Source organism: Ptychodera flava, chromosome 14 (assembly GCF_041260155.1).
Source record: "Ptychodera flava strain L36383 chromosome 14, AS_Pfla_20210202, whole genome shotgun sequence".
Lineage (NCBI taxonomy): Eukaryota > Metazoa > Hemichordata > Enteropneusta > Ptychoderidae > Ptychodera > Ptychodera flava.
The window spans coordinates 8,984,870-8,998,189 of NC_091941.1; the positions used below are offsets into that span (position 1 = coordinate 8,984,870).

The window sequence follows — 13,320 nt, forward strand, 5'->3', positions numbered from 1 at the left end:
ACAGGACATCTAAAACTTAACGTGCATTTTAACATGGAAAACAACGTCATATGCACTTTCTCTAAAACCGTCAAACTTAGATTGTTTGAAAGGATGAATTCGTTTGAAAAGGGATTGCCACAATATCTTAAACAAAGACACAAAGATGTGCCCGTGTAATTCATGTCAGAGACTATTCGGAGAAATCAAGCCCGGGAATCAAGCCAGACGAAAGACAATGTTGTAACGGAATCTTGTCTGAAATCCAATATGTACTTTATGTGGCTGAAGTCATAGACGTCAGCAGTGATCTAATATAGTCCTTGCTTTGATAACACGCAATAGCCAATAAATCATGATTTTACCAACTAAGAGATGGTATCTCTTACCATCATCCGCTGTTTTGTATGATTGTTGTTGTCATCTTCAAGACATAGATGAACATTCTCAAAACCACACGAAATTCCACTCCAGAACTGGACAGTCTTTACTATACATTACTTGTGGCACAGAGAACACATCACCCGAGAGAGAAATATACCTTCTTGCCCTGAAAGCCGCAGAAAAGTAATGCACATCAGAAGTTGTCAAGAATGAACGAGAAGGAATGCACAATTGTTACGTCGAAGGAAAACTGTGTGATACATATTTGTCAAGATGGCCACGTGCACTGGCAATCATACGTGTTGTGCTGGTAAGTTCAGAATACACCAAACTTTCTGAAATAATACGTTATTGTTTGTATTCTTGTTAAACTGGACCGATTCAGGTAAAAATGATTCACATGAAACACATGCAGGTGTAAGTGGTCTAACTCTGTTCACTGTCATATTTTGCCATCCTTATTGGGTGAAAGGTCATCTGCACATGTACAATTCACTACAGTGTGAGGATCGGGGTCAACTGCAAATGTCTATTTCATTACAGTTTCGTTACACTCTTGGAAGCAAGGTCAACTGTACATGCTAATTATATCACAGCATTGGTGGGGTAACCTGGATGGCATTTTACTACAAGGGGGCACCTACATGTGTATGTTTCATATGGCTCACCTGAATATAGAGGAGGGCCAAATGTGCGTGTATATTTCACTGCAGTGGAGGCTGGAGGGTAATGTACGAGTGTATATTGTATTACATGGTGGGGAGGAGGGTCTTATTTTAGCTAAGGTGCATTTCATTACGTTGTGCCGAGAAGGGTCTAATGCAGGTGTCGATTCCATTACATGGTGGAGAAAAAGGTAAACTGTAAGTGCCTATTTCATCTCAAGACAGAAGGGAGCGGTGTTACTTGCAGATGTCTATTTCATTGCAGAGTGGTTGGAGAGTCGGCTTTTTGATACCATCGGGAGTAAGGTCAACTGTACGTGCTTAGGGACTGGTCAGTTTCTTCAGCCTGGGGGGGGGGGCCGGTGGATTCATGGGGGGGGTCACCCTGTTTTTGACTTTGGTGATAGGGGGGGTCACCATGTTTTTGAAATGCCCAATAGGGGGGGTCAGTGTGTTTTTGAATTTTGACACAGGCTCATCATTGCCTAAAATGCTAGTGTCAGCCACAAAATTCATCATTCAGTTGTATTTTTCGGCGCGCCCTTCGGGCGCGTAACTTTAATAATCAGTCATATTTTTCAGCACGCCCAACTTTAACATATCAAGCATACATACATCAGAGATATCTGTATGTTCAATATTTTTCAGCATGCCCTTCAAGCTCATTACTTTAATATACAAGGCATATATATCAGAGATATCAGGATGTTTCATATTTTTTGGCGCGCCCTTCGGGCGCCATACTTTCAGAGATATCTTGATGTTTGCTAAGTGAAAGTGTACCATTATGAAATCTGCATTTCATATGAAAAGGATGACAAATTCCTGATACTTTTCTGTTCTCTCTGTGAGAATTCAGTATGAGAAAGCAACATGCACAAATATTTCACAATATATATTTGATACAGTGACTTATTTTAGAGATAGAAAAATGACAAGATATCTTTCCTTCTCATTGATGCAATTATTTTCCTTTGTTTCATAGGTTTTCTGTAGAAAGATGCTTTTTTATGAACAAAATAACAGTTAAAAAAGGCAGTTTTTGTCATTATTAGCTGTGCTTTTATGGTTTCAATGTTACACAAGAAAAGGTCCTCTCAGACACTGTACACATCAGATTTGGCTAAAAAAGCTCTCTATGGCTCCTCAGTAGATTTAATTGGATGGTTGGCAAGTCTTAACACCCATCAAAGTTTTTGATTCACTGCTTTTTCCTCTTTGATATTAATGATTGACATCCATTTCTGTACAACAGTTCAGGACATCTGGTTAAGCAGAGAAAGTGTGAAATACATTCACAGCTCATTCAAAATACAGCTCATTCAAAATGTACTGTATTTAAACTTTAAGATTGACACTTTGAAATTCCTATCTTACAACTGACATGTCAACAATTTCACTAAAACATAGAATGACTATTTAAAATATAAATATATGTAAAATGTAAAATATATCTATATATATATATATATATATATATATGTCCATCTTTTGTTTTACCTTTGTCGCGCCCGGGGGGGTCACCCTGTTTTAGAAATTTGGAATAGGGGGGGTCACCCTGTTTTCAAAATTTGGAATAGGGGGGGTCAGCCACTTTTTGACGTCGGCAAAAAATAATCCACCGCCCCCCCCCCCAGGCCGAAGAAACTGACCAGTCCCTTATTATATTGTACCGTTTGAGATAGCTACCCGTAGACTTTGTTTTTATTACACAAGGGGTCATCTGCAAGTGTATCTTTCGATACACTTTAGAGAGGAGGGTCACCTGCTGGTATCTATTTCATCACAAAGAGGAAGGGAGGGTTAACTGAAGGTGAACATATCATTACATGGTGAAGAGTAGCATCAACTTGGGCATCTATTTCTTGACACAGTGTAAGGGAGGGTCAACTGTAAATGTGTATCTTACACTGAGCAGAAATTGTCAACCGTCGTTGTCTATTTCATTACACTGTTGAAAGATGAGTCAATTGCAGGTGTGTCCATCTCATTTCCACAATTCATAGAGGGGGCCATCTGTCGGGAGTACTTTTCATTTCACTTCAGAGAGAGAGAGAGAGAGAGAGAGAGAGAGAGAGAGAGAGAGAGAGAGCTCTGCAGGTGTCTATTTCATAACATTGTGGAGATGGTGGAGGAGAGACTCAACTGTACACATCATTGGATGGAAACGAGACTCATATTACTGTGTTCTGCTTCATATATTGAACTTTGGAGATGAGATTCAAACTGTAGGTGACAAGTACATTACACATTAGAGAGGATAGTTAGCCTCAGTTGTATATTGCATCACAGAATGGATAGGAGGGTCATCCTCCTATGTCTATTGCTATTACACTATACGGAGGGGAGGGTCAAACTACATCTGTGGACGGTATACATTGGGAGGCAGGTCAATTACTGACGACCATCCCGTTACACTTTTTAGACAAAATGTCACCTGCAGGTGATTATTTTATTACGTTTTCAAGAAGGCCCCTTTAACTTATTTAAAATAATTGCAAAATGAAATATTTTAACAAAAACAAATGAAGCATTCATCAGCTAACATGGACCAATGTCTTTTCTGCACATCTAAGATCATGATGTGCAATGCTTCGCTATCAAAAAAGCTCGGTTTAATTTTGCGTTCTTTTACTTTTCCAAGAATACTGACATTGTCAAACAACTCCTACGCTCAGTCTGACTCACACAGGCAGGGAGGGGTACATTGCCGGATGTCGATTAAGCCTGGTTGATGCAAGTGGAAAATTTGTTTATGGAAAACAAAAACCCGACAACGTGATGGGCGATTATATGAGGTTTTACGATTGATTTGCGTTCGCTGATTGTTTTACATGCTATTGGCTCTAAAACGCAGAACAAAAATGTTGGTTTAATTAGATCGTAGTACAATTTACGATGCGATTTGAGAAAAAAAAACTGGAGAGGATAATGGAAATTTAATTAGATTGTGGTACATTTTACAAACAATTGGTTCAAAAACTGGAAAGAGGAATTCGTCAACACACAAATTACATCAACCAGACTTCTCAAACACTATACTGCTAGCACTGTAGCAGGGATGGTAAAACGATAGGCTGTCTTTTATAGTGTAAAACTTCGTTCGTAAATGTATCATGTATATACTTTATGCACACAAACTAAAATTTAATTAAAATAAAGTTATGACGATTGATAAATCAACATGTTGTTGTACAGCGTAAAATGAAAAAAAAAAAAGATAATTGATTATGTCTGTTTAGGGCTCAATAATATTTCTAGCTTTCGACAAACATGGCACAAAATACCCTGTTTCATACTGTCATATTATGTTATGTGTAAATACTACTCATGTCCTTATAGTTATTGTTCAAACAACGGTATAGTAGTTTTGAGCGAAGAATATATACGTCAAATCCCGCTCAAAATAGTTTATAAGTTTCAACAGTTCTACTGAAGAGTACTCGGGAAAATGTAAGAGTGGTGGTCTGTCACAAATTTTCGGTTGTAAAGTAAACGTATACATCCATCCACCAATACACGCTAAGATACATACATAGATACATATATAGATACGCACATAGATACATAGATGCATAGATAGATGCATAGATAGATACATAGATACATAGATACATAGATACATAGATACATAGATACATACATACATACAACCATACATACAACCATACCTACAACCATACATACAACCATACATACATACATACATACATACATACATACATACATACATACATACATACATACATACATACATACATACACACATACATACAGTCACACACACGGACACAGATACATAGAACATAGACATATATAGATACATACAAACATATATATATATATATATATATATATATATATATATATATATAATACAGACAACAACTTATAGATATATTGACGACGCACACACATATGTACATATATGTGTGTCTGTGTCTCTGTGCGTGTGTGTCTGTCAGTGCGTACTTGTGTGCTTTAGAACATGCGAAGGGTAATTCGGACATTTCTCAGGCGACAGGGGTTATATTGGTTGAATATAGGTTTGCGTAAATATTCCAAAACGTTTACAAATTCGAACGAGGGGGATTATACAGTAAACAAATGACTTAGAATGCATTATTTTGCAGATTATATATATTATAGCTGTCATAGCAAAACAAATCGTAGGTCATCTGTGTTACCACCACCATGGCAATCCATTAACGGGTTTTCAACGTTCAAAATAGGTGAAACTTTCCATCACGTTTTACTCTTTCACTAGACTATAATTTATTTTTTTCTTTGCCTTTTTAATGGAAGTTGGCATGCCTGGCTGCTATGGTCTTATTTTTTTTCAATTTTCCCCCGTAATTGGCATCGGCTATCTAGGGGGCTCTGAACCCCCATTGCATTGGTCCTGCGCCTTTGTTACACAAATAAGTAGTCGTAGTATTTATGTGCAGTGCATGACGTCCAAATGGCCGTAACGTATTGAACTGGGCCAAAGGAGACTGCTATATTGTGCTTTAATGTAAGTTAAATGTCCCATTAAGTAAACTCTCTAAAATGTAGTGCATATTTTACCCTGGTCTAATTCGTCTGCCATTATTGACTCTGATGGTGTTGCATTGCCGAGACCAGAGTGAAAAAGGCCAATTTTCAGACTCATCCTATTACCTTTACTCTATACAGACAATGCACCTTTGTCGTCTCCGCCTTTCTTTTTTTTCTTTGCTCTTTTCCTATAATTTGATATAAATGACATAGGTGTGAAATTTGGCGGGAACCCGCCCGTCATGTCTGCCTTTCCAATCTCTGGAATGAAAATTATTCACAGAGAGTACATTACTCTTGGTATCGCTGAAACGGCAGACTCCGAAGGTCGTTAACTTTTACCGAAAAAAAGGGTTCATCAAATTATCCATGCTTATCCACTTTTCCTGTCTGGCATATTTCGAGTTTACTTTGTCCCGATAAAATGTTGGCTTACTTTTCCCCATAAGTTCATTCACAAATACTGCCGACCAAACCTGTGCTAATTTTTTACGGGTGACCGTCACTTTGAAAGCGACAACCACCATCAGGTCATCTAGGCAAAGGATAGATTACAGCCGTGACAATTCTACGTCTGTATTTGTTACCCCAAAATTGAATCGAAATCACATAGATATTACTGCACACCTGTGTGGCTGAAGTACTACTTAGCTTCTCTTTTTAACGGGCCGAGAGGGAAAATGATTGGATGGCAAAGATGTAAGAATGGTGCATGGGAAACCAGCATAGCCTACCATTATTCATTATGTCTGTTATTTCCTGAGCAGAGTGGCTTTCTAACCCGTGTACTTTCAGTCAACCACCATATTCTCCCTGTCGCATTTTTTTTTGACCGCGTTCTATAAAATATCGCGTATCTGGTGATTGCTGCCGTGCTCCGTGGGAAAGTTGGATCGTGTGTCTCCGGCTTATCGCTTGGATTGCTCCTATTTTGACGAATCAACAGTGCACTCCATGCATCCCATAATAGAACAGAGGTTGAGAAATTGTTTAAAGGTACGGTCATGCTACCTTTCCAAAGTTTATACAGGTGTCCCACCACGTGTGCGGATAGGTTTGTCAACCATTCCGTTGAAAAAGAGCCGAAAACGCGGCCACTTCTGTGCCGATGAATTGTATATATCACTTTAAAATTTTTCAACCATTTGCAGTTGCATGCATGCGTTCTGAAATGCCTGAGAATAATGGCAGTGCAACCCGAAGCTTTGCCGTGAAGGATTTTCAAAGCCCTCCGACCAGAAAATGAGAGAAAAGAAACTTCGAGCTTTCCAAAATTACCATTTGCTAAATCAGGCATTCAATAACACATGTTGGTAGTTTGTTAGCTGCTGGGCATTACCCAGTAACAAACCGCCGGGTCATACATAATACACACGGTATGGAGAAACACCGACCACTTCCTTTTGATGGTGCGTGTTCGTTAATCGCTGGCTTGACAAGTTACAGGCCTTATCAGAGTTGTCCATCAAGCCTTTTTTTAAACAGTAATACATCTAGGTATTATCGCCACTGTGAACGGCCAACCAAGTGTGATACAAGTCACAAGTTTCTTACCTTGAGTAGATCAAGTAGCACTTTCTACAAATATGAACTTTTATTCAAGTTGCCTGCTTTCAGCGGCAGTCTTGCAAACACCTGTTGACAAATTCTGGAATGTAAGTCAATTTCTATAGAGAAAGTACAACAAAACCAGCCAGTTATCCGGCTTTTAATGCCATTGTTTCAGTTTTCCCAACGGGAAAATTAAAGTGGGGTTCCGTCTCAAGTTTAGTTCGCTCCGATTGTCATCTTCAAACTTGAATATTTTAGATGAATGTAATTTGTACTCCAGCAAAAATGGTACCACCTCCAATGACAAGATGGCTGAGATCGTCCTCGAAATAAGACCGAAATAGTGCGAGTGCGAACCCCTAAAGGAGTTTGCTTCCTCAGAAAGTCAACCATCCATAACCGCAGAAGAGATAAACGTTGACAATCTGTCTATCGTCACAATCAGTCTAGACGTAGAACGGAGACATACTCGGCAAAGGTCAGCTCAATGTTTGAAATTATATGATCATTATGGGAGTTTCTTTCTTAATGGAGTAGAGGGGTTGTAGAAGCGGCAAGAATCATAGGCATCCCCCGCACCGGAATACGTTTTCTCTTCTGCATAGATTGGTGATATACGTCACTTTACTTTATTCGGGAAGGGAGTGTGACACAAGCCAGAAGGTATCTAAAATTAATAATGTCCTGGGGTCGGCTTTATGGTTTTAGCTTTGAGCGGAGGGAGCGCGGACCTTGCCAAAACATGCTAAGCTGCAATTAAGTAGCGTTTACTTCGTAATCCTTGCGTGAGTTATTGAACCCGAATTAAGTTATTATTTCCTGATGGTTTGATCATTCTCGACGACATCGGCAGATCTGGATAACACGCTTGCAACTCCACGTACCGGTCCACTTCACGGAACACATGTGATACAAAAGTGTTGATTCGGCTTTCGCGGTGTGGGTCATGATTGACAGCCGTACATTTCCAACGGAAGTGTATCTGTCATTGTATTTTCAAGAGATGTATGGTTCAGTCATCGGTGAAATAGCTCCCTTGATTAGTTTTCGATGGCCTACATGCAGATCCAAGAAGAGTCTGCCGGACATATGCCCACGAGTTTGCCATATTTTGCATTTAAGACAAACATTAAGGGGCTTGTTTACGCTTTTCTCTCCCCGCGTGTTTTCTTTTTCTTGTCAGCCAACAACTTTTTTGTGGTATATTTTCTATACAAGTGACTCCATTTCAATTTTTACTCTTGCCTACTTGTGTATATCTGACTTTACGAGCGGAGAAAATAATATTGATAAATCGAACACTCGTGTCCAAGCAAATAAACGCGAGAGTTGATGGCGGTAGTTAATTATCAGGCCAAGACGGAGTGTTTTCAAGAATCATCTAAAAATCAAAGTCTGAAACATCGCTGGTACAGGTCTCTCCTTTATTTCGTTTGAATCGAAAAGCAATGCTGTGATTTCTGCGATGTTCTTTTCTGCTGCCATAACCCATATTTCTTTTGCCAGCACGAAAATCATATTAAAACTTTTTCCGGTTTCTTCGAATTCCATATGTTCCCTTATCGAAGTACGTTCACTTTTCATCGGCTTTCGAAGTGGGAAAGCTTTGAAAAGCGCTCTGCTCGGAAGGTTCTGGACATTGTCCATCCACTTGAAACACATGTGCCATAAATATGGCGGATGGAAGGATTTTGTTCATCGATGTTTTGTTTACGGAAAGCTCAGATTTATTACAGAGAAGGTCACAATTACTCGTCTTTACGGATCGTGAGAACCAACTCCGGCTTTCTTGAAGAGCCGTCTTTCCCGCCGCCATTCACACTTTCCCGTGGTATTCTTCAGGCTAAGACCTTTCAAAATGCCCGAAACTCAAGAGTAAGGTGTGTGATATATTGGCGTGGCTCCATCGGTCATCTAACTCCATCCGCAAGAATCCGGGTGCTATGACAACCGCGTCCGATCATCATGGAAACAAGATACAACATACAAGATCACGTAAATCTTACGGCATGGGGAAACGGGTGCAACTCTATTGTCGTCCGATTTCATTCTGAAAACATTACGTGCAGACATATTAAATATATAAAAGAGGGACCGTAGGGCTGGCAAAACTCATCAAAAGAAGATTCAGGTTTTCGTGCAGAATCATTTCTGTAAGCAGCATGTGCAGACTCAGAGATACACGAGTGATACTACATCGATTTCGCAGAACCGAATCATTTTAAAATAACCTCTAAAGTCATTGCAATGAACAATAACTTTGTAATTATAATAATTCGTCGAGTATAGATATATCCGTTGCGGACTATGTGCTCCATGAAAAAAAAATCAACTCAACTCTCGAACAACGCGATTTCCGCCGAAAATAAGTGGCTGTCGGCTCAGTGTTTTGTTCTTGAAACGTGCATAAGGGATTCTGAGCCCATATGTGCATCCCCCTTATTCTGATTGTTTTGTTCTCTATCTTTAAAGTGATTTTGAAGTGACTGTGACGCGTGACAAGGTAGGCGCGTCTTTACGTACATGTATTAGCAAATAATTCGCATCTCGGAGAAAATACCAAAGCGACACACATGTGGTAGACCATGCCTGGGTTTTATATCAACTTAAACGTGAATAAATCACAAAAGCTCGTGAAGGATAGTATTGTACAGACTTGTTAATGGCTTGCAAATTTGCGAACTTTCTGCACCAGCCTGTAACAGTTACATAGTTAATTCTGATTGGCTTGCCGATCCTTAGAGTGTCTTTGAGCGAACGCGATGCTCATTTGTTTTCTTATATTACCATGGATGCAGTCGATGAGCATTTTGGTCGGTGCACACAAGCTTTACGGATGTTCTTGAAGGCTCACAAGTTTCCATATCACGGTAAGTGAATGAGAGTATCCGAGTTTATGTGTCGCTTCAATAATTTAGAGAAACTCGATAACGGAAATTGCATTTTGCCAAGCGTTCCTGTGTAACAAGGGTAGAGACAGTTCTCGCACAGCAACACTGTTTCATTCGTGCTAGCCGCTTGGTAATTGTTTTCTATTTAGGGCATCCCCTGTCTAAAATTGTATGTAAAATCAACGAAAACTAGGCCAGGAACAAACCTATGGATTACACATCACAAATTGCTTGGTTAATCAGGATGAGAACGGAGATTCAAACTCTCCGTTTATTTTTTTAACTTTTGAACTTCTGAGCTTATTTGTTAGTTCTCGAACATGTTTTTCACACATCCTTAAAGAAAGTTTATTCATCTGACAAAACACTTTTTTCAGATTTTAGAGAAAAGATAGACAGACATTGCCGCGACAAATTGTCTAATATCAATTCTTTCCCTTCTAAAACTACCCTCCCTTCTCTAAACAATGACAGGTGGCGACGTTTAAACTGTTTAATTTCTCTGAACATGGAAGAAAAATAGCGCCTCCCCATCCATGGAAATCACGACTCTATGTTCATATCGGTTTATGTTTCCCAGGTTTTTTTCGAACACCCAACCCCGTAAGTAAACTGGGCAGTTTTTTTTTTTCAAAACTGCCGCGGCAGTACACGGGCCGATCTACTGAAATGACGTTTTGGAAGTGAAATCGACACCAGCGGTCGCATTCTAGAGTAATAGGGTGAAAAACTTTAAGTCTCATAGATTCAAATATCGTTCCCATGAATTCAATCTATAAGCAGTATATAGAGTTGGAACCCTGGGTTTATTCCAAGAGCCAGAAGATGAGCGATTATATATTGAAGCAAAGAATTGTTCGATGTCGATTGCTACATGTAGAGGTTGTGTTCTATTCATTTGAATTTTTGAACTGGCATTTATTGTTTCAAATAGATATCTTGCAATTATTGTCGTTTATTTTGTTTTCACATCGAGTATAAAAAGACACGCGTTTCTTTTCAAACTGCTTTACGAAAAATTGGTCGGATTTTTGAGAGAAAAACTTGTGAAAATACTATCCGGAAAGGGACGGACCCGTGGTTGAAGAGCGACCACGGCGAAGGGGTTGTAATTTCGTGTGTTTCAATTCACCATTATAAGAGACTCACTCGGCATCACAATCGGATAAGAATTCAGAAGTAAAACGATATGTTTGTTGGTGTGATCTTCGATCCTACAATTGGCCGCCGTGACAAGATACTGGGTGATTGATGTCACCGAGCCTTGGTTCATAAGAGAGGACGCATTCACACCATCCTTGAAATAATATGCTCGCTTTAATATGCACAAATAGGCCGCCGCGTTATCTCTTTTTGTAGCCTTTTAAGAAATTTCATTCATACGATAGCCCGCTGGTAACATGATTCATATTCGTATCAAAGCCTGCCCGATAAATCCGAAGCGGGGTCGCGAGGCTGGGATCGTCCGGGTTGTCTTATTTTCGCTCTTAAAAACAGGCGGACGATGCGTTGTACACACACACCATAGCTCCAGATGGCATCCACTCTAAAGCGATCACGTATGGCGGTATTTTTGGTGTAGTCATGTATATAAAAAGCGAAATTGAAGAACCCAAGAAATCAACACAGCTTACCCATGTGGTCCGATGGTTTCGGATTTTCCCGCGTTACCTGACAAATATCTTTATTTTCGTGCCACACCTATGGATACAAATTATTGATGTTACGTCGATCATCTAAGGAATTGATCCCTATAACGGAAGGCGTGTCGTGGTAACTATGAACCTGATATCGGCGCTAAAAATGCATAGCCAAGAAAATATTTCAATTTTCAGGGTCTTATGACGCAAGCACTCTATATACCCAAATTGCACTGTCATGAAGTAAGTACTTATTTCGCCCTAGATGTTTATTCTTAGAACGAGCGACTCAATTTATCTTATCTTTCTTCTTATCTCTATTACCCTACCCCATAAATAAACATCTTGGCCAATGAAATTTGATGAAGTGTCGCTGCGAATAAGAAACCCCCCAAAATAAAATGATTGCGACTTTTCGTCAGCGTTAATATATCTTTATGTTTGGTGTACGTCAGGTTAAGGGTCTGTAAATGATTGTTGGCTGTAGGGATGCCGCTCAATGTTGATGGATGGCTAGGCCGGACCCCAGTGTCACCTAATCTTGACCCTGATAAGTCTATCCTGATGTCCACCATTATCCTGGCTATTTGCCCTTCCAAATAAACAGTATACATTGCTAATATTTTCAAAATGTCGCCGAGGATGCCGAAAAAAAATTGTCCACTTTTCTTGTTTTTCCTATTTACGCGTACATCAGATCTGACCGTGAACGGCTCCCTCTTTCAGCTTTTGTATCCGTGCCGCCCGTGTCTACATCGCATGTTTTGGCCACACTCCGACGGAATGACTGTGTCTTTTACGTGTGTGGGAGTGAGTTCCTGAGTTTACATACAGCGCAGTTGTTGTTTTGTTGCCAGGGTTGGGCTTGTATTCATAGGTAGACTGACTGCATTATTACCCCCAAAAAATCCTAAGTTTTTTAGTGAGGTTTCGCACAATACCGGGTACAGCACACAAAAAGAATCTATTGGCATTCTACAAAACTTAGAAAGCCTGTAATATGATCAACTTATCATTTCACATTTTTTTCAATGCTAGATGAATATTGTACACTGTAACTACCATCCTCTACGTATATCTGACCATCTGATGGTCACTTGTTGATGTTGTGCCCACTGTCACATATCTTGGGCAATCGGTGGATACAAGAGTGCACGGCAAAAAAATTTGTGGAGAAATATTGCACTCTCTACTGTAAATTATATTTCTTCACATATATTGTTGAAAATGAAAAATAAAAATCTCCGAAAAAATCTATTGCCTATAGGAAGGACACAATCTTGACAACAAAATATTCCATTCACACATCTCTCCAAGGAAAAAACCATGTGGTGCTATCATAGATGACCACCTGTGCAATCATACAACATTTAAATGTCTTTGGTCGAAAGATTACAAGTTCGTGAATAACTGACACCAAAACAGACTACAAGGACTCCCCGACAAAATTTCCACGGGTTTTCTCAACAATAGCGTTAAAATGACTGGTCCTTCTGGAATCTTCAAGCGCCCATTGCAGCCAGTAAGTCCTTTCCACTCAGCTGACTTTTTCGGGACAGTTGTTTGCTTTCCTCTTTTTCAGTTACACCACTTACTGCATGTAGTATTTCAATGCAGTCTGCCCCATCACTCATTTGACCATTTTCGTAAATTGACAAGCCCCCACTCGAA

General features: G+C 39.6%; 1 protein-coding gene across 3 annotated transcripts in view; it reads left to right on the plus strand.

The window, feature by feature from the left end:
- The first annotated feature begins 393 nt into the window (after positions 1-393).
- The window catches only part of LOC139149227 (bone morphogenetic protein 2-A-like), a 30,634-nt gene continuing 17,707 nt past the window's right edge, over positions 394-13,320 (plus strand). The window contains exon 1 of one of the 3 annotated variants that reach the window (XM_070720833.1): positions 394-673. The gene's annotated coding sequence lies outside the window, so the exon portion shown is untranslated. Of the gene's footprint in view, positions 674-9,920; positions 9,989-13,019; positions 13,172-13,320 lie in introns of those variants that run through there. The other 2 variants (XM_070720830.1, XM_070720827.1) reach the window with 2 other exon arrangements.